We start from the raw sequence: 27,500 nt of genomic DNA, 5'->3' as shown, positions 1-27,500 counted from the left end.
ATAAAATTTTATAAAGAACGGCGCATCGTTTGTATGAGAATAGAACAATGGGTATATAATATGATTGATTTAGGGTATAATTGGTCATTTAAAATCAACCTAGAATACCTGAAACAATTAAATCACTCTCGTAAGGAAGAATATTATCCACTTGGTGCCGAGAATGAGTTTTGTGGAAGCACGATAAGCAAACAACAAATAAAAATTTAATAAGGGTAAAATCAGTCATGGTTTTGCCATAGTTTATATCATGAAAACACAAAGAACAGGATTATATATATATATATATATATATATATATATATACATATACTAAGTAAGGGAATACAAACTGATTTAACTATGGGAAGATGGGGAGGTATTTCCTGTCATTATATTAATCTGTCATATATTTCTGATACATAAATGACAGCAAGAAGGCTTCAAGAAAATTATAATTTGTGTCTAAGCATACCTTCAAGAAAAGGGTATTCAGTATTTTAATAAATATGTTCTACAACATAAGAATGAGGTATTTTCAATAAAAGATTGGCTTTATACTGATGTTAATAAACCAACAACTTTGGATTAAACTAAAATCTTAAATTATAAAAATTTTAAAGTTAAGAAAACACAAGGCTCTTAGAAAATCAGAAGAAATTTTATTGGTTTCCTGTTGTAAAAAAAAATAAATTTTGGATGCCGGAATATCAAGTAATCCAGATGAATATATGTATGATATTCTATGGGGTGAAGGTGGTTCAAGGATAGTAAGGGATGAGGAAGGAGTTGAAGAAACTGAGAAGAGGGAGGAGGTGGAGAGGGAGAAGAGAGAGAAGAGAGAGAGGAGGAGAGGGAGAAGAGAGAGGAGGAGAGAGAGGAGGAGAGAGAGAGAATAAATAAATAAATAAATATAAAAATATGAAAACCGAGAGAGAGAGAGAGAGAGAGAGAGAGAATAAATAAATAAATAAATATAAAAATATGAAAACCGAGAGAGAGAGAGATAGAGAGAGAGAGAGAGAGAGAGAGAGAGAGAGAGAGAGAGAGAGAGAGAGAGAGAGAGAGAGAGAGAGAGAGAGAGAGAGAATAAATAAATAAATCTAAAAATATGAAAACCAGTGAGATTATAAAAAGATCAAAGGTATTACAGAAAATAAATCAATCTCAACGCACCGAGAAGGAAAAAAAGAATTGGCAAGTCTATGAGAAATATATGCGTCAAGACTATTAACATTGGTTTCAGGGAGAAGATTTAAACGAGAAAGTGGAGATATAGGAGAGAAAGAAGGAAAAGATTATATTATTAATGATGTTGGTGTAATTGACTTTGATTAAAGTTTTACATTTTTTTTTCTTATATAAATAGAGGAGAGAGTGAAGACATTTCTAAGGATTCTTTATGTTTTAAAAATTAAGATTCAAATGTGCATGTTGGAAACTAAAAAGGTTTTCGCACTCTGTCAGAATTTTTCACATAAATCAATGACTTATTGTCTAAAATGTAAAAAGAAAACCAAGAGTAAAAATAATTGGGTTATACAAAAAGGTACATGTTCGGTGTGTGGCTCAAAAAAGAGTGAATTCATCACCAAATACAAACGACGTGGAGATATGCAAAAGTTTTTATCAGGAAGTAAATTTACAACAACTGGAACACCAGGGGTATTGCATCTACCAGGGAATTCTTTCTGTGGTCCAGGAACAAACTTGAAGAAAAGATTATACGAGGCTGACAATCCTAAACCGTGGAGCAAACCTATCATAGGGTTGATGAAGTGTGCTTGAGGCACGATATTGATTATGGAAATAGCACAACGTTGGAAGAAAAAAATGAAGCTGGTAGAGAAATGTTGTATAATTTGTCTCTGATACAAAATCCAACCTTGAGAGAAAAAGTTGAAAGGTTCATCGTGAAGAAGATGATCAGTGCTAAATTGAAACTTGGACTTGGAAATTCAAAAAAACTTATAGGTTTTTTTAGCTGATGAATTACATAAACCAATAATCACAAAGTTTCATGGAAGGAAGGTTTATTCCAAGGAAGTTGATTATATCTGGTCCGCTGATTTAATTGAACTCAATAATGATAAGGGGTACAAGTATGCTTTAACTGTTATTGATTTGAGGAGTAGATATGCGTGGGTTGTTCCTTTGAAAAACAAAACAGGTAATACTCTTATGTTAGCTTTCCAACAGATATTCAATAAAAGCAAGAGAAAACCCAAAAAATTGTGGACTGATGAGGGTACAGAGTTCTTCACCAAAACATTTATGAATTTTCTTTAAATTAACATTACATTATACAGCACCTTTAATGAAGGAAATGCGGTTGTTATTGAGCATTTTAATCGCACTTTAAAAGAGAGACTAAATAAAAAATTCACTCAACTCAGTTTCCAACAATGGTTGTCTTTAATTCAGGACATTGTAGATAAGTACAACGATGCGATTCATACCTCAACGGAAACTAACCCTCAGAAACATTTACAAAATTAAAATATGAAAAAGAGATTAATGTCAGAAAGCCTAAGTTCAAAATTGGTGATATCGTAACAATATACAGGTAGAAATCTCATTTTGAAAAAGGTTATACAAAGCAATAGACAAATGAACTTTTACATATCATTGATGTAATTGATACAGTTCCTTGGACTTATAAGGTATATTCGATTTGGAAGGGGAAGAGATTTTAGGTTCATTTTATTCACACGAATTACAAAAGATAAATTGAAAAAACCCTTGGACTTAAAAATTATGTGATTTAAAGGGGGAAGAGATTTTAGGTTCATTTTATTCACAGGAATTACAAAAGACAATGATAAATTGAATTTTTTTAACTCCGCCCATTTTTGACTCCACCCATGCAAACCCCACCCACGCAAACCCCACCCACAAAAGACACATCCACACAAGCCCCATCTACACAAACCCCACCCACACAAGCCACATCCACACAAGCCCAACCCATGCAAACCCCTCCCACATAATCCACATCCATTCAAACCCCACCCACGCAAACCCCACCCACAAAAGACACATCCACACAAACCCCACCCACACAAGCACATCCACACAAGCCCGACCCATTCAAACCCCTCCCACATAATCCACTTCCATTCAAATCCCACCCATGCAATCCCCACCCACAAGAGCCACACCCACACAAGCCCCACCCATGCAAGCCACATCCACACAAGCCCCAACCACATAAGCCACATCCATGCAAACCCCATCCGTGCAAACCCCACCATGCAAACCCCACCCACATAAGCCACATCCACAATATCCACCAATTATAATGAATGATTAGTTTATTAGTTCCCACACACAACATGTTTATTTAATTTTTAAAAAATGCTCCACCCACACAAGCCACATCCACACAAACCCCATACACACAAGCCTCACCCACACAAGCCCCACCCACGCAAACCCCACTCACACAAACCCCACCCACAAATGCCACATCCACACAAGCCCCATCCACACAAGCCCCATCCACACAAGTCCCACCCACACAAGCTCCACTCACACAAGCCCCACCCCCTGTGTGCCCCCACCTTTGACCCACCACCCCTCATCCCACCCCCACCCTTCCCCACACACACGCACGCGGAGGGGAGGAGAGAGGGATGAGGGGGGTGGTGGGTCGTTGGGGGAGCGCACCTACCCCCCAAACCCCAACCCTCCCCCAACACCCTTACATCTCCTTTATTCTTTTCTTGTAATTCAAAATCAGATAATTATAAGGAAAGCATATGTAATAAAACAAGATTACAAACATTGAACAAAATCTTCTTTCGCAGCAGTCTGATGGTTTGTGATTTTGAAACTCAGTCAACATATTCTGTTCAAAACAGAGGAAAGAACAATTAGGGTATATAAAGATGATTATATTATGATAATAATAAATATAACATTTACCTCCAGAAGATTGAGTTGTGTGTTTGGTTCATCTAGACAGGTGTTTAAACAGAAAAATAAAAATAATAATGAGTCAACACTCAAGAGATATAGACAGAGGCATAGAGGCATAGAGGCATAGAGGCATAGAGGCATAGAGGCATGGAGGCATGGAGGCATGGAGGCATGGAGGCATGGAGGCATGGAGGCATGGAGGCATGGAGGCATGGAGGCATGGAGGCATGGAGGCATGGAGACATGGAGACATGGAGACATGGAGACATAGACAGACACACACACACACACGGATAATTTCTCACCTTTGACTCAACTCATTCAAGGTCAGAGGACGTGAGAGGACTTCTTTCCAGCCAATAAAAATGTCATTAAAGTCTCTTCTGAACGATTGAATGTCTTTAAGGAAGTCATTCATTTTTTTGCCACTCTTCGTGATATGCAAAGGCCTCCTGTTCCAGATCAGTTATCAGCGATGTTCTCATTGGGGACAACCTGTTAGAAAAGACATACACTACAATAATTACACTGGGCTGCATTTGAAATATTTTTTTCAGAGGTCTAGGTTTTCTCAACGGTCCTGACATGTTTTTTGTATGCTGAATTCAGAAATGTATCTAATTTCGCTCAATCAGGTCAAGTTTTTATGCTATCTCAATTTTAAGGAAAAAAAATAATCAAATTTTTGTTTTTTTAATTATCATTTTTTAAAATTCAAAATCAGACTTACATTGACAGAAAATGTACAAACTATACATATAATGAACCACATAGAGACATAGAACCTGACCTGATTGAGCGAAATGAGATACATTTCTAAATTCAGCATGCAAAAAACACATGAGGACCGTTGAGAAAAACCTCGACCTCTGAAATGACCCAGACCAGTGTTATTTTTTGTATAGTGATTTAATTCTGTATAAAACAACAAATAATGAATGGGTTCAAGGATCTCACCTCTCATCTTGTGAAAACGATTGATCTGCAAGGTCAGAGTTCTCTTCTAAATACTGCATTCTCTGAATAAGACTCAAAATTCTCTGAATAAGACTGAATAAGAACGAAGTTCGCTTTAGTAATAAATAGCCTTGAGTTGATGACATCATTGGAGATTACACAACATCGGGTTTTTCAGGGGGTGTCTCACATAGGAAATGAGTCGCATTTTTGCTTCGGTTCTCAAGCAGTCTGACTCATTTTAACACGAAAATGAAACATCTTGCTTTGAATGATTTTGAGAAAAACTTGCATAAAATAACACATAATGTTGAATTTGGAAACACCATGAAAAATAAGAGCATTAAGAGAAGTTTATCATTTCATTTCTGTTCAACAAAGGCACTTAAACCAAGAACCAAGTTCCAAGTTATTATTTGTGAATATACTCGATGGAAATGAATGTTATAAGAAAATAAAGTTATTCCATAAAGTAGAACATGGGCAAATATTCGTTGGTTCGCTCTTTGAGTGGATATAAAATAGAAAAGGACTGTGATTATGTTGGGGGGAAGAAGTGCTTTAATCAGTAAGTCTCAATTTTACATTTGCTTGTATGGGAGGGAAGGCGATAGGTGGGGAGAAAATGAGTCTCCTATTTTGGGCTTTTGGGGCTTGGTTCAGAAAGTTTTTCCCTTTTTCCTTATTTATTTGAATGGGTGTCCCAGAAATCCCATTTATCATCTACTGAAGTGGTAGGCCACACAAGCTCACCGAACGGCACCGCCGAGTGCTGAAGCGCGTAGCACAGAAAAATTGTCTGTCTTCGGTTGAAACACTTACTACTGAGTTATAAACTGCCTCTGGAAGCAATGTCAGCACAAGCACTGTTCGTCGAGAGCTTCATGAAAAGGGTTTCCATGGCCAAGCAGCTGCACACAAGCCTAAGATCACCATGCGCAATGCCAAGTGTCGGCTGAAGTGGTGTAAAGCTCACCACCATTGTACTCTGGAGCAGTGGAAACACGTTCTCTGGAGTGATGAATCATGTTTCACCATCTGGCAGTCCGACAGACTAATCTGGGTTTGGTGGATACCAGGAAAACACTACCTGCCCGAATGTATAGTGCCAACTGTAAAATTTAGTGGAAGAGGAATAATGGTCTGGGGCTGTTTTTCATGGTTCGTGCTCGGCCCCTTAGTTCCAGTGAAGGGAAATCTTAATGCAACAGCATGCAATGACATTCTCGACAATTCTGTGCTTCCAACTTTGTGGCAACAGTTTGGGGAAGGCCCTTTCCTGTTTCAGCATTACAATGCCCCCATGCACGAAGTGAGGTCCATACAGAAATGGTTTGATGAGATCGGTGTGGAATAACTTAACTGGCCGGCACAGAGCCCTGACCTCAACCCCATTGAACACCTTTGGGATTAATTGAAACGCCGACTGGGAGCCAGACCTAATCGCCCAACATCAGCGCCCAACCTCACTATTGCTCTTGTGGTTGAATGGAAGCAAATCCCCGCAGCAACGTCCCAACATCTAGTGGAAAGCCTTCCCAGAAGAGTGGAGGTTGTGATAGCAGCAAAGGGGGGAACCAACTCCATATTAATGCCCATAATTTTGGAATGAGATGTTGGGTGAGCAGGTGTCCACATACTTTTGCCCATGTAGTGTATTTTAGGAGCCATGTCTGCATTGCAACCACATGGGTTTTAAAGGGATCCAACAACATTGCTTTTTTATGTGTGTAATTATGACCTTTTTTTGAAGTTTTTCTTTGTTTATTTTTTAATATTAATTGATTTCCCTTATTTATTTCTGCTAGGCTGCTTCCTCACTCAAAGCTGGGTTGATATGTATCGTCCGATCTTACAGTGCCCTTAATGACCAAGAGCAAACACTACATGGCTTCGCCCAGGTTTCTGTTGATGTTACCTCCACCACGGAAGGTGGCCGGAGGTTATGTTTTCACCTCTGTCTGTCTCTGTCTGTCTGTTTGTTATGTCACGAAATTTCTTTCTTTCTTTCCTGATTTCGCCAAGTATGTTGATCAGTTTGGTTTATTTATTTGCAAAATCGAATATTTTTCAAGTATATTGGTCGGTCTGTTTTGTTACCTCTGCCAACGAAGGTGGAAGGTTATGTTTTCACCTCTTTGTTTATCTGTGTCTGTTTTTGGTCTGTGAATAGGATATCTCAAAACGTTCTGGATTTATTCGGATGAAATTTGGTGGGCAGGTTTAGAGTGTGACGAGGATGAACTGATTAGATTTTCATGAAAATCTGCATCCAGCTACTATAATTTTTTGTGTGATTCTTCACCATTGAGAGATAGTGCCAAAATTGATATATACTAGTACGGGCCTGTAGAGGCGGGCCCGAAGGTGAGTGCCAGTATGTGCAGCCTCTCTCTCTCTCAAACCTCGAAAAGGCACATCCGCGGGTCCCCAGCAATATTCCTGGCAAGTTTCAATCGTGCAAAAGAAATAATAAATAAATAAATAAATGAACAATCATTAATTGTGATGTCATTCGTGACGTCATAGCACCGTGTCCTGTCATTGGTCGACAGATAAATAGCCGTAACTTGGGAACCGCTCGTCCGATCGATATCAAACCTCAAAAAGCACATCCGCGGGTCCCCGGCAATATTCCTGGCAAGTTTCAATCAGATCGGACCGTCGATCGTGCAAAAATAAAAAAAAATGAATAAATAAATAAACATTAATTGTGACGTCATTCGTGATGTCATAGCACCGTGTCTTGTCATTGGTCGACAGATAAATGGCCGTAACTTGGGAACCGCTCGTCCGGTCGATATCAAACCTCGAAAAGGCACATCTGCGAGTCCCTGGCAATATACCTGGCAAGTTTCAATGAGATCGGACTGGCGGTCGTCGAGAAACGGCGGTCGCAGACAGACACACACACACACACACACAGATTGCTGGAATTATAGATACTAGTACTGGCCCGTAGGGGCGGGCCCGTAGGTGCGCAAACGACAACTGGATTGGGGCATTATTTCAATTAGATTGGACCAACCGTATCATAAATGGCCATAACTTGGGAAACATACTCAGGTCCCCAGCGTCAATTGTGATGTCATATCAAACGATGAAGAATTGTGTTGTCCTGTCATTGGTCGACAGATAAATGGCCGTAACTTGGGAACCGCTTGTCTGATCGATATCAAACCTTGAAAAACACATCCGCAGGGCCCCGGCAATATTCCTGGCAAGTTTCAGTCAGATCGGACCGTCGATCTTGCAAAAATAAATAAACATTAATTGTGATGTCATAGCACCGTGTCTTGTCATTGGCCGACAGATAAATGGCCGTAACTTGGGAACCGCTTGTCTGATCGATATCAATCCTCGAAAAGGCACATCTGCGGGGCCCCGGCAATATTCGTGGCAAGTTTCAATCCGATCGGACCGGCGGTCGTCGAGAAACGGCGGTCGCATACAGACAGACAGACACACACACACAAACACAGAGATTGCTGGAAATAAATATATATATATATATATACATATATATATATATATATATATATATATATATATATATATATACATATATATATATATATATATATATATATATATATATATATATATATATATATATATATATATATATATATATATATATAAAGCACAATATCTCAAAAAGTTGTGGATGGATTCGGACAAAACATGGTGGACAGTTTGGGTGTTTGACGAATACAAATTGATTCAATTTTGGTGAAGATCTAAATGCAGATCCAGATACAATATTTTTTTTAAGGTGTGTGTGTGTGTGTGTGTGTGTGTGTGTGTGTGTGTGTGTGTGTGTGTGTGTGTGTGTGTGTGTGTGTGTGTGTGTGTGTGTGTGTGTGTCCTCCGTAACTCCAAAACCATAAAACCAAGCAGTCTGAAACTTTGCATGCATACTAAGGGAACTCCATGGAAGTGCACGAGTGAAAATTGGGTGTTTGGGTTAATTAAAACACCCCTTTTGAAGATAATTAATGGCCTTATTTAATGATATCCTTCATCAGCCGATCCTCGGCCACCTCACTCTCTAGAGTCTTCAGGCGTTTCCTGTGTAACCCCAACGGATTTGACGCCGCCATGTTTTTTTTGGCCTGCTCAACCACACCTTGACTTGGAACAGGCCACAGCGATTTCTTAACGATCGTTTTTTTTTTTTTTTTTTTTTCACTTTCCTCACTCATGATGTTGAATGCTTGTTCATCATAGCTACAAATTGTTGTATACTTCGCTTTTGTAAATAGTATAGTTTTCAAATTTGGAGCTTGGAGTGATTTCATGCATTCTATGATACGATTTTCCACGATCTACTCTCACGGACTAATTAAAGTACATCTTTGAAATATTATTTCAGTTTTGAGGATCGGATATCACTTGGATAAAATAATTGTCGAAATCTGTTGCGAAATCTGATAATTTCAAGAAATAACGAGTCTTAAAACTAAGCTGATATACCTATTTACTATAAGCAAGCAAGGCTATATTCCCTCCTTCTCCATACATACAAAAAAATGTGAAATTTCCAAAGCATTAAACTTATCTTTTTCTCTTATTTGGGGAATCATATTGAGTGATCAAAATATTTAGGAACGTAACAAAATTAACAAGCTTCATTGAGCTATATGATTTAATGCATTCACTGCTAGACCTCGTACCCTGTCCCCAAGAGGGACTGCCTGTCCAAAGTGTCTGCCAGATCTGTGTCTAAATCTTCGGACGTTTCACGATGCACTCTCCAGGGAATGAAAGCAAATCTGGAAAAAACGGACGTTTTTTTTTTAATGTTATAACCTCTGTGTGAACCCTGAACCGATGTACCACGTGACACGTGCACATACGAGCAGGCAAAATGGCGGATTTATAAGATTCATTTTATTTCATTAACTGCTGCGTGCACGGTGAAGATCGGCTTTAAAGTTAAAGTGATCATTTATGGTATGCAGCGACCGCCTGGCCAACCATGCCTCGTAAACCATTAAATTGGAGTGCTTAAGCCACTTGCCGAGCGCCGATTGTCGATAGCGGTACCGCGCTGTCATTCTGAGTGAATTGTTCACTAACTGCGGACGCTTTTGCCACACCACATCATTCAGAGCGAGTGGTTCGTGCTCCATCGCCCTGATCGAGTGGTTCATGCTCCGTCGCCGTGGGCGAGTGCTTCCTGCTCCGTCGCCCTGAGCGAGTGCTTCGTGCTCCGTCGCCCTGAGCGAGTGCTTCGTGCTCCGTCGCCCTGAGCGAGTGCTTCATGCTCCGTCGCCCTGAGTGAGTGCTTAGTGCTCCGTCGTCCTGAGCGAGTGCTTCGTGCTCCATCGTCCTGAGCGAGTGCTCCGTGCTCCGTCGCCCTGAGTGAGTGCTCCGCGCTCCGTCGCCCTGAGCGAGTGCTCCGTCGCCCTGAGCGAGTGCTCCGTCGCCCTGAGCGAGTGCTCTGTCGCATTGAGCGAGTGCTCCGTGCTCCGTCGCCCTGAGCGAGTGCTCCGTGCTCCGTCGCCCTGAGCGAGTGCTCCGTGCTCCGTCGCCCTGAGCAAGTGCTCCGTCGCATTGAGCCAGTGCTTCGTGCTCCGTCGCCCTGAGCGAATGCTTCGTTACGAATGAAACTTTGCAGGTTCATGGTACTCAATGAGTACTACAACTTTGCCTCAGGACATATTGACCGATTTCGCTTAGGTCGGGGGTCAAAGGTCAATTAGTGCAAAAATCGATAATATGCGAGAGCTGGAGGTGCCTTCGCGCCAAATGCTACTCCTCCTAGGGTTATGGTCGGATGGTCATGAAAATTCACACCAATCGTCTGGAATACATTGTGCACAAACAATCAAGCCGGATTTTCTATTTTGATCTTTGTTCACCCACAGCACCCCCTCGAACTCTGGGGATTTCCGATTTCAAACCGTATTTTTGGTACTTTTCATTCAAATGGACACCAAGTAGTTATCAGTAGATGGAACTGGATGAGATTTGATATGCATAATCTTAAGGTGATTCCCTATCCGCTATATGACATCCATTTTGCTCGATATCTTATAGTTTCCATGCTCGGCGAACCATCGCCTCTACCGGCTTGTTTGTTTGTTATTCTGTGTATGTGCAGGATATCTCAGAGTTGTGGACGGATTCTGATGAAATTTGGTGGGCAGGTTGGGTATGTGGCATGGACAAATTGATTAGATTTTGGTGAAGATCTGGATCCGGTTATTAGAATATGTGATTCTTCACCATTGAGAGATTAGGGCCAAAAACAGTCCCTAGAATGATGAATCAAAAATTTATTGTTTCCAATATGTTCTACTGGATCAGGCATTACGTGGCAGAGGTCTCCACTCTTCCGAGTTCCTTTCTCGTTTATATTTGTATTTATCTATGCCGAAGTGACGGGTTGTATAATGAAACAATATCGTAGAAAAATAGGAAATTTCACATTTTCAGTGAGCCTGTCATCTCCCGATACACCACAGAACAATGTGGGGCCAACGCATGCTCGTGGCCCCTGAACATTGTTCAAGTCGATCGATATACAGTATTCAGTGACAGTGGGAATATTGTAGAGCGCTCACCTAGTGGCTTAAGCACTCCAACGAAATGGTTGATAACAAACGGCTCTCTTGGCAAGTGATTAGCAAGCTCCGATCCATCATGTTAAACACATACCTCCCGGAGCTGCCTGAAATATGAAATATGTCCGAATTGGCAAATAAACACTTCTTCTTTTTTTCGCAGTGGGAACTGCTGATAAGTTCGATTTTGGAGCTTAATTTTTGTAATCCTGCTTAGTTTAAGAGATTCTGGAGGTTATGGCATGTGCGGAAATGAAATATAGCCACAAATGCTGGTGTTCTCGGGTGTTTATAAGCATTGCAATGTATCCAGTGATTCGTAGATATGATGGTCAGGCGTTCGATAATATGAGTGAGGAAAATGGAAAAAAAAATTCTCGGAAAGAAATCATTGCGGCCTGTTCCAACGCAAGGCATTGTTGAGCAGGCCGAACAAAATGGCGAATTACACCCCAGCGAGGTAACTGTGGATGCGCCTTGAGACTCCATCGAGAGCAAGCTGCCTGAAGAGGCACCTGATAAAGGATATAATTATATAATACCGTTAATTATCTTCAAAAGAGGTGTTATAACTAACCCTGCCACCCAATTTTCACTCGTGCACTCCCATGGAGTTTCCTTCGTATGCATGCAAAGTTTCAGGCTGCTAGATTTCATGGTTTCGAAGTTGTAGGTGAGACACACGGACATTTTTTTTTAGATTAGAATGCCATGCCATGGAAGGACCTAATAATCTGCTTTGTACAGCTTCACATGGCATGTGTTTAAAATAAGCAAATTATTCCGGGTTCTTTGGAGTTAATTGGCCTAATCAACTCAGGAGGTCATGCCGATCATTTTGGTGTATCACAATTCACAGTAGAACTCCACAAAATCACACACACACACACACACACACACACACACACACACACACACACACACACACACACAAACACACAAACACACAAACACACACACCTCATCCGTTTATAGTAGATGCATTCTGTGGCCTGTTAATATTTTTGAGGTTTTTACATGTAGTCGTTTTATCTATTTGATGATCCAAGAATGATATCAAAGCTATTGGTCTGATGGCTCAGACAGCCAAACTGTTAACCACAGTTATAATTTGTTCCTTGAAGTTAGCTCACTTCAGAGCACGAGTCTTCACTGTCAGGAGTCTTACTTTACCTCTTGCTTGGTGCTATCCAATTCATCAATGCCCCAAGTACTTGTATTCCTCTTTCTGTTCAATTTATCCTATGACAATGGTCATTGAAGTTAGCTCACTTCAGAGCACGAGTCTTCACTGTCAGGAGTCTTACTTTACCTCTTGCTTGGTGCTATCCAATTCATCAATGCCCCAAGTACTTGTATTCCTCTTTCTGTTCAATTTATCCTATGACAATGGTCATTGAAGTTAGCTCACTTCAGAGCACGAGTCTTCACTGTCAGGAGTCTTACTTTACCTCTTGCTTGGTGCTATCCAATTCATCAATGCCCCAAGTACTTGTAGTCCTCTTTCTGTTCAATTTATCCTATGACAATGGTCTCGTCCAGTTCGATATTTATGATAAAAACGTTCTTTCCTGAACTGTTGAACCACCGGTAATTTGTTTTGAAGCTCATCACACTTGTTCATGTCCAGCTTCAATTCGTTTGGCTGGACCAAATGGTGCATGTGTTTCACTGCTTTTATGAATCTGTTATCCATGACCTGCGGCCCTCAGCTCTGTACTTGGTTGCCACAGTGCCAAGCAGAATAGAAGCTGAGATAATGGATCGACTCGTAAGATTCCTGTCCTTATCCTTACATTGCGCACTTCAACCAAGGAATTGTACAGATTAGTCTGCCAACAAGTTATCGCAGTTAACATGAACGATTGCAATACCTGATTCAGTTTGTCTATGTTCGTAGTCTTTGTGATGCAGCTCTGTGGCACGTTACCAAAAGCTTTTTTTTCTGTTATCTGTCAATGCTACACTGACTTTTTTTTCTCCTTTTCTCTCGCATTCCTGTCGTGTCGTGTCGTCTTGTTAATCTGTTGCCACCGCTGCTGCTACTTCTGTTGCTTGCTGCTCTTGCTTGGTTCTGCTGCTGCTAGTGGTGCTGTTGTCAACATCGTCGTCATTTTCAGTTTTCTTTCATCTAGTGTGTGTGTGTGTGTGTGTGTGTGTGTGTGTGTGTGTGTGTGTGTGTGTGTGTGTGTGTGTGTGTGTGTGTGTGTGTGTGTGTGTGTGTGTGTGTGTGTGTGCGTGCGCGCGCGTGCTCATCTGAGGATTAATATGGACCAAATGACCTTTCACATCACTATTTCACTTCTGCCCTTTACATGCCAAACAACGTTTTAACGTCGATTTTTCTTGCTCTGAACCTTTGACACTTGTGTGGTAGAAGCAGGTTTAGTTGCCTCGGAGATGGTGTTGCATGTTTTATTGAAGACCCATTTATTGTTCATCGAAGAGATTCTCCTGCTGAGCACACAAGTGAGTTCTATTTCCCCTTTACTGGACCCACCCACTTGTTCTTTGTATCGCGGTGTTACATTCCACAGTTATATGTTTCACCACTCAGCAGGTCCACAGGTGTCTCCATTATTATTTCACTCACTGTTATTGTGACCTCACCTGATGAAAGGGAAAGAGAGCTTGTCTGTTAAAGGTTCACAAATGTGGTTATTCCATGTACAATATAATATTTTTTTGAAGGTAAACGGGTCGATTCAGAAATCCGAACCAAGCCCAATATGTGCTGGAGCGGCATCACCCTGAAGTTTTTCAGGTGGTTCCGGATGAACATAAACTCACCTCCAAATCATCTCCGATTATACGCCCCCTCGCACCCCCACCCACTAATTATACTTCTAAAAATACACTAATTTTTCTTTCATTGTGCAATGTTTTCTTTATAGACGAGTTTAGCATTTCTAATCAGTCATTGATGTTGTTTGGATCCTGATTACCTTTCGAGTTTGACAGTACTGTATACAGTTATGAAAGAACAGTACCTCATCCTCTCCATCTTCACAATGTGACCATTCCTAAACACCCACGAGTCGACTGGAAGGAGTGAACAAAGGTACATGCAGACTAATTGACTTCACTAATGGGCATCTCACTACATTTCTTGGGGTATCCTTCTTTTCTGCTTGTTTAATTGTGTGTGTCGATATATAGATATATTTAGATTTCACAATTCTGAGGAATTATTTCTTGATCAGTTCGTCGATCCAAAAATTTCCAACTCTTGCATCTCGGATATCTATCAATTAGTCGATTGTTCAGCCTTTTTTGTATATCGATGTACATGCGCCTTTCTTTCTCTATCTCCGACAGTAACATGAGCCCCTGGGTAAGCCTCCCTGCCTCCCTTTCCTTAACCTCCAATCGGAGGGCAGGTCCAGGGTGGGGCGGATTCCAATCCGAAACCTTGTCATGGTTTTTTTTTGTTGATTCTATGTGAACCCTACATGCACAGGGCTCTGACTTCTTTCTGCCTCTTCCTGGGCTTTCTCCATCTACCGTGTTTCTGTTTCTTAAACTTTCACACTCGCACGTCATTTTCTGTCCCTTCTTTCTACTCATTGTTGTCTTTGCCTTACAGTCTCTGCTAACCATCATACGTAAGTGTTTCCCACAGCTATTCCACGTATTCCCTCTTTAATGTTCCCAGCTGTTGTGGTTTTTTCTTTCTTTCTTTCTTTTTACCTTAATTATTTTCACAGCCTGTTGTACTTTGTATTTTGTTTGATGTTTTTATTCTATATTTTTAATTTGAAGCAATTTCCTTTTATTGGTTTTCCTTGTTTATTAGTTATAGTGACAGCCGTTTAATTGCCTGTTGTTGGGCAAGTTGAACCACAAGTGATGGTGCACCGATCGGTCTAACCCCGCGGTGTTTTAGTGTCTCACTTGGTCTTGCATTATGAATATTGTCAAAGCAAGATGATAACATTGATGATTATATTCCAAGTATTATTTTGGTTATGATGGAAGGATTGCCATTTATTTTTAAGTACTTTAACCGTACTCAATAGGTACATATTGATCTGAGTTTCCTGGAACTAATGTGAAGTGGAAGTATTGTTGCACTGTAAAAGTTTGAGAGTCCTCCTACTTTATTCCACACAGTAGTGTGTGTGTGTGTGTGTGTCTGTGTGTGTCTGTGTTTTTCTGTGCGTGGTGTTGGATGGAGGTTATGTTTTCACCCCTGTTTGTCTGTCTGTCCATGAGCACGATATCTCAAAAGTTAAGGATAGATTCAAACAAAACTTGGTGCACACGTTGGGTATGTGACAAGGACAAATTGGTTAGATTTTGGTGAAAATCTGGACACGGATACATTTTTTCAGTGATTTTTCACCATTGAGAGATCGGGCCAAAAACAATATGTAGCACGATATCTAAAAAAGCTTGACAGATTCAGACGTTGGGTCGGTGACAAGAATAAACTGAGTAGATTTTGTTTCAGGTTCGGATTCAGATCCGGTCTATCAGTGGGATATAAAACGTAAACTGGTCAGCCTGGCATAGGTAGGAGTCAGCCTGGTATACACTCTATGTTCCAAGTGATATTCTAGTTCCCCTTGTCTATTTTTTATTTAAAATATATATGCAGTAAATGTTTATAATCATATATTATATTTTTTATCTTCGACTCATAGTTAACAAGTTTCAAAAACAGCAAATTGTTAAAATCACATACATATATATATATATATATATATATATATATATATATATATATATATATATATATATACATATACATACACATACATACATGCATATATACATATACATATATATATATATATATATATATATATATATATATATATATATATATATATATATATATATATATGTATCCAGAATGAGAGAATGTGAAACATTCAAATGCATTCCATCTGAACAGCAAAAGCAAAAATGTAAATTCACTCTGACCTTTTACCTTTTGTACAACAGATAATATGAGACTGTCGGTCATTTGAGAAACTTGTCGGCATTTGTTTCAAGTAAGCATTTTGGGTTCAAATCTGTTTCGCATTTGCTGCATTTTGTGTTGCCTCTTGTTCTGTTTAACAGCAGGTGGATCTGTGTACCATTATTGGCTGCTAAGTTGGCATTTACTCCTTTCTGTGCCTCCTGCAGATGTTTTTCTTTATCAAATGCCACTAGCTGGCTTTGACCCGTGTCTATCTACCAGCTTATAATGTAAAAGTTAGATGAGCTCAACCGGTAGCATTTGAAAGCTGGATGGTTGAAAGTTTCCAAAAATGCATTCCCAGCTTATCTCAAATTCCTGCCTGTTGGAAAAGCAGGCACTATATCTGGATAGGCATTCAGGCCAAAACTTGTCCATGTAAGGGTTCTCTAAAATAACGCAAAGGTTTAGCTTGCTCCCAGCTGTATAGCTTGAGGTGGCTTAGAAATGTTGTTCACAGACAATTTTTAAATGCTATTGTTCTTTTTCGAAAACGAAATTAATATCGTGGAATTGCTTAAGTTTCAAAGCAAAGATTTTTTTTCTTCTATTTTCCAAACATTTTGCTGAAGTTTGGCTTCCAAACAATCTAAGCATTGCTCATAACAATAACCCTTTGGCCTAACCAGATGATGCAATCTACTAATGTAGCTGTGAGTCATCTTGCATTTTAGCCTTGACTGTTTGTCATCTCACGTCACCGAATGTTTACAGCAAAGCCAGCAATTTTTGGATTTGGAAGTTTAAGTTGACTGCTCAAAATAATGCCCACCTGTGCATGCAAGAAATCCAGTTGCTTACACAGGCAAGCATCGATGTTCAAAAGTCCTGGGCTTCACCGTCTTTCCTCTTACGCCCACTTTATCGACTGCTGAGATGAATTATTGAGTGAATTGGACGTCTGATTTGCTACTTACTCAGAGCGTTGTCATGCCTTTCAAGGAAATGGTGAATGTGTGTTTGTCATGCAGGCTCATTGTTCTCGCAAACTATCTACTTTCATCTCGGTGTCGGGAACATGATCGATAGGCCAATTTATCTCTTACTTGGGATATACATGACCACTGTTTAGGTCAAAGATGAGCGAATAAGGCCACATCAAATCATGTTTACCTGACAGGACTAATGTGACTCATGAAATGGAAAGTGGAACTTGTCAGCCATGTCAAGATGTCTGTGGGGTTGTGGGTCGATCATGTCATCAAGGCTTTAATTGGTTGTATTGTTGAATATCGTTACATTATATAAAGGTGAGATGTCAATAGTAGCAAAAGTGGTTTTGATGTTAAAATGAATGACAAAGTAATTTAATTAATTACACATTTAATTTGACAGTGCTTAGTGTGAAAATGCACCCGCAACTTGAGGAAGAAGTGCTGCTAATTCTGGTGCACAGGAAATAATGTTGAATTTTAAATGACTGAAGATAAGATTTTGAAGCGTACAACATTATCAAACATCTGGAAGGGTGAACATAATTGTTATCTTTATTTGCTTACTTGCTTTATTTGCAAGCATAACACATCAAATGCTTATATCGCACCCAATTGGCCTTTTAATAATGTAATCATCACTAACGCTCATACTTTCCCCCTCATGAACTTCAAATGAAATTCTGTAGCCTACATAAATAAACAAATCTCCTAGATTTGGAATGTGGAAGCCTCATTGGTGCTTTAATTGATAAAACGGTTGCAGGTGAGGGGTGGAGACATGGCAGAAGGAACCACATCAAAAGAATAAAGGAACAGGTGGAGAGGGTGGGTCAGGGGTACTTATGGTGTGAAGGTTTGTGGAGGGTGGTAGAAATATTTCAAATCAATGTTTTGGGTTATTGAGCTTAAATAGTAGGCAATGTATGATATTTTGAAACAATGATTTGATATATATATATATATTTATATATATATATATATATATTTTTTTTTTAAGTTGCTTGTTACTTCTTCACTTGGAGTGATGCATTTGACTCATTTCCGGAACAGTTTATCCCATTTGGGCTTGAATACCGGCAAGAAAATGTGATTGATTTTGAAGTCATAAATACAAAATCCAAACTATTTTCTCTGATACGTTAATTAAATGGTTGTTGGTGTGTTCAACATTGCTTTCAATAAGTTGTTTAAAGTGCAGTTTTAGGAATGTTTAAAATAGATAGTTGGAGCAGATCTGTTTGTGAGCCAACTGGGCATTGTTGGGTTGAATATTTGTGGTTGTATCAAGTAGATAAGCGAAGTAATTGTTGGTGCTACGCAGAAATGCTAAGTTGTATTTCTTCAAAAGGAGAACGAACTTGACGATGTTTTAAAGGGAGATGAATAACCCTGCAGTTACTCAGCATTACTCGATCGAGCAAATACTGCAGTGACTGGAGAGTTCATAGAACACCTGATCCCGTGCAGTGTTGAGAAAAAGAACGTGGTAAGGGTCTTTTGAACTGTCGCTTTGTTTTTTCCGAGCATGATCTATATTTCCCACAAGCAACTATTTTGTCTGAATCTCGATATTCTTCATCGCTGAGAGCGCGAGCAGCAAATTTGATTGGTCGTGATGGCATAAAATTTTATCCAAGTACTGCGAAACTGGAAGAAGGTGATTTGTGTTCTGCAGTGTTAAAGTGTATAATTCATTTGAAATAAAATAAAGGTTTTAAAGGCTGTAGAAAAACTAAAAATATATAAATTTTTGGAAGCTTACCGCCGCTGATGCACCGTCTTTTACACCACCTTAATTAATGCGTTAAATTAGTTATTCATGCTTATTGTTTGTGTCCTTTTATAATGTCACTAAAAACAGTAAGTTTCCTGTTTGGAATTATTTTTAATTTTGTTTGACTGCCAGATAGATAGTCAGACAGACTGAAACAATTACCTTACTCCTTCAGCATGTGTCATCAGGACAACCAATTTCTCAAATTCAGAGCTCGTCCATGAGCCACTAGGGTTGGTCGATACCATCGGGAGGGGGGAGGGGGAAATAATTCTCATAGTGATTCTTGGCAAGGTATACAACCCTAGAGTTAGAAAATATGTGATAGCATTGCATCGGTGGTAGCTTTTTGTGTGTTATCACCCTGTTTATATGCTTACCCTTAAATAAGCTTTTGTGCAAAATGGCCAGTACAAGGTAAGACATCCTACTTGAACTTAACAACATTTTGTTTTTTTATCAGTCAAACATGAACATTGAAATTTGGTTTGGATAGGTGCTAAAAACATGCCTAGGTTGAAAGATATGTCATTGGTGACACTTGTATATCAGTGTGTATTTCCTGTGTGATAAATCATACCGCCTTTAGAAAAGTATTTATCTATCATTTACTGTGGAAAGTAAATAAAAGTTCTGGAACAATATAATTACATGGGCGTTTAGCAAATTTATTAAGAAATCCAAAAATCTAAATTTGTTTTTGTATGTTCTATATTCAGATCGGTATATAAGACAATGTTACCCCACCCCCAAATTAAAAAATACCTAATTTGGACGGATTTATGTAGTTTGGTCAATGTCATGATATTTCCCTGTTGTTATTGAAGGATACTTTCCAAGAATCAAACAAAGGTAAATTTTAGCATGTTCATGAACAAGATTAATGTTTTTTTCCCTGTAATTTCTCAAAAAATACAGAATTTCAGGGATTTAGATACTCAATAATGCACATATGAAGGTATCAAACACCCATATTATACACAATATAAACCAGTAAGACAGTAGCAAGATGGTTAATCATGTGCAATCTGATGAATGAGTCAAAGGTGAAAATGAAACACAATCTTCTGTTGTAGGGCATAAAATTACAGAAGAGAAACACAAATGTGTTGTTCCACACTACAAGGCCATTACCTTAGCCCAATGTATTGCTGATAAACATATTGTCTTATGAACCAAAGGCGGGTCCTTTATAGTTTCTAAGACATCTCTGATCAAATGCACCGATTGTAAGTGATATAAAATGTTCAAGATGAACTTAAAAATCATAATCATTATCCAGTTCATCAATATCGTCATCTAAACTTTCCCCATCGTCTGACTCAAAGATGGATACCTGGTTCTCACAGTCTGGCAGTCTGCACATATCAGTGCATTTCAGTCTGTTTGACAAACACACACATTTTGGTGGTGAACACTTCCTTTTACAATTGTGTTTACTTCCTTTTACAAAATGGGGTTAATATATGGCTAATAACACACAAAAGGCTACCACCAATGCAATGCTCTCACATCGTTTCTGACTTTAGAGATGTATACCCTGCCATATCCAAAAGCAGATGCGTTTCTCTTATTCCCGTGCAGGTGCATGGTGTACACCCTTTAGTAGCAAGTAAAACAGAAGGTAAACTAGATTTGCAACTGCAGCTCAAAATGTTTGACCATTTAATCAAATTTTTTACTTTTCACATGTTTATCTCTGCGTATAAAGCCTAAAGTCAAGCTTTGTGCATCGCTACCCACCCCAAACCTACATCACACAAATTTTACGAAAGGGATTTTGTGCTTCGACATAGTTTGAATGTAGTTTGAACTTTAACGTGTTCTCCGACATTCAGGATAGCCACAAAAGGCGGTAAACTTTTCTCATTCACAAAACGAGATGGAATTTCAATAACCCCTTTTTTCCTTTATAAACTGGTGTTGTAGATCAAGCTATTTTGGCCTGATACGTGAGTTCTTCACGAGCTTGTCAACGTTCTTGGTTTGCTTTACGAGCAAAGTTTCTGCCGGGTAAGTTGAGTAGCAGGAATGCCTTTGTGGCCTCTTTAAGGCAGCTATTCAATGTAAGATAATAGTAATAATAATGGATTTTCCTTAAGGCTTTTGAGGGGGCTTTGTGTACAGTCTGCATTACACAAAAGTTCACTTGCTCCCATTTCCTTCACTGCTTTTTCTCATCTTTTAAAATGGTCAACACTGGGGGTCCAGGTTTGCAGTATAATTGTTTTGTGGGTTTGAGAAAGGTAAGAACTAGATCATTTGGTTTCCAAAATTGGCATTTATTTATCATTTGGAATTGTGAGGTATGAGATGTTTCCTCTTATTGGCATATGTACTTAAATACTACTTCAAGATCATTGAACTTCCAAGTAGTTTGAGAGCAAAGGTAGAATTTGGTCTTTCTCTGGAAGCATCGAGGTTCTATTGGTTTTGGCGTCGTCATCATCGTGTTTCCAGCTATCGGTTGAAATCCAATTGCAAGTGGCAAAATGAATGACAAGTCTGCCTGGATAGAATGCAATAAATGTGCTCTTTTAGACATGAAGGGCCAAACAGATGTAGGTGAGTGCACAGCTTGGATTTCATGAAATGGACATAATGAATGTGGTCCTGTATAGTTGGACAGGACTGAATGGTAATGGAAGCAGTCTTAACAAGATTTAAGTGAGAATGGCAACTGCAACTTGTCTGTGGCAACAAATGCGTCAACTACCTTATACTGGGTAATGCCAATGATTCGATCGATCTTGGGCTTCACATAATCTGGGGAAATGGCTTAGTCACGAGGGCGAATGACATTGATTTAGGAATGAGCTTTACAACATGGAACTGCTTCTTCAAATATCTTAGCAGCCTGAGAAAGACTTAATTGAACAGGTTGAACAGGATTCCTCTGATTATAGTATTGAAGAGTTGCTAAATATTGTGTTCTCACATATGCGTCGTTACCCCAAGCACGTGAAGCGAAAAGTGGGGTGAAGCAATTAGTTCATGTCCGTCTGTCTGTCTATCTGTCTGTCTGTCTTTTCAGTTCATGATTGAGGAACAACTTATTTATATTGAATGTTGTATTTTGAACATTAATAGGAAGATGAGTTTTTTGTTTTAACTATACCATGGCTCAGTATTTGTCGTGATCCTGATCCTGATCGCACATGCACAGAGAGGATTGAGATGATTTGTTTTTTTACTCTGCCTATTTAGCAATGAAGCAAAATTGAAAATCACTCCCAACAGGAAACTTCGTGTTTTTAAGGATGTCATAAAGGACGCATGTATACAACAGGTATGAATGACCAAAGATGACGACTCGAGTCGATGACTTGGACTCGGGTTGCACTCGAGGCTCAAGTTTTGTGACGTGTCTTGTGACTTGACACTTGGCCTTAAAGACTTGACTTGAGACTTGACTTGAGCTTGTAGACTTGTTGACAATGATGAATGAATGAACACTATATCAAAATAAATATATGTCAGTGGTGTGTTTGTGACTAATTTTCATTTGATGTCTGGTGGTGTGTGATAATATTTATACACAAAGACCACCAGAGTCACGCGCCAAAGGGAGCACGAACTCTGTAAATAGATCGCGTTGTGCTTTCAAAAAAATCCGTTAGTTAGGGTTAGATATTAATCAGGTATTGATCACAAAGATTAATGACACGCAAAACACTGAGTCTGGTCACTGAGTTTCGTTACCGATTGTAACAATTTTGGTCACAAACGCTATCTTCCTGGTAAAGGTCTCCTTGCATGCACGCATGCTCGTAGATGCAGCGACTTTAGCACCCCACTTGTCGGCAAACTCCGAATCTGATCCGTACATGGAACTCCTATTCAGATGTCTATGTAGACGATGCAGTGGCTCATATATCATGGCAGATATTTATAATTTAGCTGGATACTGCAACACAATGGCAGATTCTTTATTTTTATATTTAAAGGCACCACACCATAATTGTGAATGCTCGGGGATGAGACCGCCGGCTTGATGTCCCTGCCAAGGGATGGCGTACTCTGTGATTCAGTACCTTCCTTGCAAAGCAGCAGGTTGATCCTCGTACAGGGCTTCTAACCTGGACCCATCTCAACAATGAATGCATCACTTTCAACCCAATGCTGTGTACCGATGACCATGAACTGATCGCGAGGATGTCATTGGGTGATTTGGGACAGTGGCCAACTGATTGTTTTGACTGCTTGAGTATGGAAACTAGAAATGAATTGTTCTGTCTGGTTATGAACTCGTCTGTTAAACCTGATAGCCGAGCTTATTGTGTTTACCTGCTTTTGGTTTTCCACCAATTGCCGTAAAGGCTAATATTTGAGTTGTCAACCTACCTATGCCTACAAAGCCACAATAACCTTCACATTATCTCGACAAATTGGCGAGCAAAACGTGATCGTGTTTGAAAGCTAGTTCAACGCAAACTTATCAATTAATTTGTGTATTTAGCAGGAGCCAGCCCATCCTGCCACATAATGCATTCTTTGTTGACAATTCCTTTTGGCCATTGACACACACAGCTGTCTAATTAGGACACAGTTGGGTTGATAATTGTCAGATCTTGTTTGGAATCATTGGAGTAACTCTGGATCGTTGACGTGAAGATTGTAATGTGTTTGAAAAACCTTTTTGCTCTGATCAGAACGGACAATAAATGGCACACATTGTGACTCTAAGGCATAACCTTAATGCGTGGAGACCTCACCATTCATGTGCACAAGTAACAGTCAAAGTTATCCTTTCTGTTCATGTCAGCCCATCGATCAGTCAGAGGAATACTAGACTTTGTCAAGGAGAAGGTCGCTCTATGGCGGCAGACAATTCCAACAATAGATTATATCAATTGAAAGGTATGCTTCTCACCTCCTGTCGCTTCAATGAAAGAACTGACGCCCAAAATGTTGGCTTCACTTTGTCTCCATTGTTTTGTCAACCTTCATTAAAAAAAAAAACCTTTCATACAGATGAATAGCTTCGCTGTTCTGTATTTGAACGATAGGAAAGGTTATGAAGCAAAATCAATGAATAAATTCAAGTGGACGTAATAATAACTTCACTGGACTCATTGCAGTCGGATGTTTTATTACCCTCACCAGAGGAGATGGTATTGCATTTGGGTCTGTCTGTCTGGCTTTTTATCTGGCTGTTTGAGCACACATATAATGTGCCAACGTACACCACAATTTTTACACGTTATCTTTTTTGCACCCGAGTACCTCGATTAAAGTCTGTACAATTTGAGTGTGAGTACATCTATAAAATACATGCTCTATAACCACCACACAAAACAAATACTAGTGAGGGTCTGCCATCTTTGATTGCTCTTATTCTTTACTTTTTTATTTATTATTTGGTTTTTGTGTACAGTGCATCGTTGAGGCTCGTGGAAGAGCTAGTACAATGAACGGACCAGGACATACCAGGACAAAATAAAACAGTTGAGAGTGCAGAGGGAAGGAACCGCCAACAGCAGAGTTGAAGACCAGGGTAAAGACAGACTTGGACAAACAATGGGTGTGGAGAGGAATTGGGCGGAGGGAGGGCAGGAGAGGATGCGTGGGGTGGATAAGATGGATACAGAAGGAAATTCTCAGGAGGAAAAAAAAATAATGGAGATTTGGAATGAGGAGGTCTTGAGGTGGAGTTAACCAAGGTAGAAAAGATCATGGTTTTGGATTGGGGACTATCTGAGATGGTGGCAAACAGCTGTCTTGAAGACTTGGAGGGAAAAATGAGATTGAAGAAAATCGGTAAGTTGGTTCCACAGGTGGGGAAAAAAAGAGGAACAAATGAGTGAAGGTGAGCAGTGAACCTGGATTTCGGTAGTTTCACCAGAAGGGGGGATCTTGGTGGACCGTGTGTGCCTTGCTGAAATCTGGGTAGGGGGTGGGGTGGGGAGAGGGGTGGACCAAAGCACAACGCAGAGAGACCACACACTTGTCTGCAAGAGCGAAGTGATAGACCCACTGACTCAGCTTGATCGTGGAAGATTTCAATAATCTTGAAGGCCTTTGTATCCATGGCATGAAGCTGAACAAGATGTGTGGCAGGGGAGCCAACCCAGAGGGAAGACCAGTACTTCAACAAACTGTGAATGAAGTCATTGTATGTGAATAGGTGTTCAGGTGTGACGAGGAAGGACTGTGTACAACGGAAGATGCCCAGTTGGTGGCTGGCTTTGGAGGCCAACTTTTAAATGTGGTTTGCCCAAGAAAGATCCAAGTTGATAGTGAGTCCCAGAAGTTTTAGTGAGTGAACTTCTTCAAGAGTATTGTTAAGAAAGGAGATGGGTAGGGATTTGCCAGATGGTCCTTTCAGAGTGAGATAGTGAGAGTGTGAGAGTGTGAGAGTGTGAGATTTGTCAGGATTGTAAGATATATTACAAGCATTTGACTTGCTTGTGATTTTGTTTTTGTTTTTTCCAAGGTCTGAAGAGAGGGAAGAGGCTGCAGTCTGCCTATCTGAAGGGTGAGGTTTGTCACAGCAAAGGGGGAGTCAGCAAATAGAGGAAGGGGATTTTCCAAAGTCAGGGAGATCATTGATGAAGATCAAGAATAGGACTGGGCCCAGAACACTGCTTTGGGGCATTCCAGCCTCGACAGGGAAAGGAGATGAAAGAATTCCGTTGAAAGCCACACATTGGCTATGAGACTGGAGGAACTCAGGAAGCCAGAAAGCCATTTCTGGAGTTGGCCTCAGTTGCTATAGCCAGTTTGGAGAGTAAGGCAGGGTGCCAGACTGTATCAAAGGCATGAGATACATTCAGAGAGAGCCTCCTGATCTCATGTCTGACATTGAGAACGTCCATCCGTTGTTGGGTGAGTAGAAGCATCATGTCCAAGGTGCTGTGACCTGGTCTGAATCCAAATTGGTGATCTGAGATGAGGTTGTTGGAGAAAAGTTAAGATTTCATATCAACTGCGAGGATCGATTCCATGATCTTGCTGATGATTGGAAGTAAGCTGAGAGGTCTGTCAGATAAGGGGATCAGTTTTTGCACCTTTTTATGTATTGCAGTGATGTTGGCTGATTTCCAAGATGGAAGATGACCTCAGACAAATGGCAGGTGAAAGGACAAAAAAATTATATGCAAGGGCAGCAGAGCTGGTTTTTTGGACATGTGAGATTATTAGTAAATAGAAAACATTATTCCAAGACCTTTTTTGTTCAAGGCAAATTTAAGTTGTTATCATCAGAGTGGTAATTCAGATTTTCCACATTACAAAACAAAATTATTCAATTTATAGTACCATTCCTAAAGAAGCACATGAAGAGCATATGAGAGCAGTGAAAGCTCTTCATGTATGAATACAATGTAAGATGATTGTCCGCATTATTTAAGGGAGCATAAGTTATTCCAACACTTCAGGACTGGTCTCCTATATAGACAAAGCCTGCATCAAGTGTGTGTCTACCCTCAGAAGAGCCAGAAAACGGCATCTGTCCGATCTCAAGAATGAGCTTTCAAACTTGTCTCCCTCCTCTAAAACCTGGTGGTGGCACCTTGTTACGTTGGTTCCCGGAGTATGCTCCCCTTCCAACCCTGCCTTCATTTCAAATGGCACCTCAGACATATATATATATATATATATATATATATATATATATATATATATATATATATATATATGTGTGTGTATGTATGTAGGTGTATTTATGTATATGTGTATATATATATATATATATATATATATATATATATATATATATATATATATATATATATATATATATATATATGCATACATACATATTTTGAAGGTAAAACGTACTAGGGGTAAACCTACACGCCACACGAAAATTGACGACTTGGGTCGAGTCTATAAAAAAGGGGGGGGGATAGTGTTACGAATCTGGAAACCATGCGCACTCATTATTCAGGTCCCAAAGTGAGTTATGATGGTAAGTACGTGTGTAGTCAGGACCCCATCCTTTTGTTTAGCGGAAGGATTAAATGTGTGTGTTGTGACGTCTTTAGTTAGGTTTTTCATCCAACGTACCCTCCAATAAGCCATCTAACAACCAACAACCATCCCATCTGCATGACCCAACCTTCCCATCACGCCCCATCACCACCCGTTGGCTGCTCATACCTTGACTTGCCAAGAGGGGAGCCTCACGGTTCCAGTCCTCCGTTCGTAGTTCTTGTATGGCTTTTTCAGCATTGATCCTGTTACTCTTCGTGAGTGAAGCCACGGCTCTGCCCCGGTAGGGTGCAGCCGTAGGCCAATGACGGACGGACAGCGAGATGATTCTCACCAAGGCCCCTCCCTGTGTGGGAGGAGATATATATCCCCGAGAAGACTCGTTTTATCGGTTGGCGTTGACGCTGGGAGATCTCGAGTACTTGAGTGGTGACAAGTTGGTTGACGGTGGTTGGGCT

General features: G+C 39.9%; 1 protein-coding gene across 7 annotated transcripts in view; it reads left to right on the top strand.

Moving 5' to 3' along the window:
- PLEKHA5 (pleckstrin homology domain containing A5) overlaps positions 1-27,500 on the top strand; it is a 260,790-nt gene that overhangs the window by 132,753 nt on the left and 100,537 nt on the right. The window contains exons 1-2 of one of the 7 annotated variants that reach the window (XM_085875004.1): positions 14,872-15,034; positions 16,380-16,429. The exons of 4 other annotated variants lie outside the window; for them this stretch is intronic. The gene's annotated coding sequence lies outside the window, so the exon portion shown is untranslated. Of the gene's footprint in view, positions 1-13,879; positions 13,899-14,865; positions 15,035-16,379; positions 16,430-27,500 lie in introns of those variants that run through there. 2 more of the 7 variants (XM_085875006.1, XM_085875005.1) reach the window with 2 other exon arrangements.

This window comes from Eptatretus burgeri, chromosome 3 (assembly GCF_056783735.1).
Source record: "Eptatretus burgeri isolate ZD-2024b chromosome 3, Ebu_testis_v1, whole genome shotgun sequence".
Lineage (NCBI taxonomy): Eukaryota > Metazoa > Chordata > Myxini > Myxiniformes > Myxinidae > Eptatretus > Eptatretus burgeri.
The sequence above is the reverse complement of the archived record's forward strand: the minus strand, read 5'-3'. Positions and strand labels throughout refer to the sequence as shown.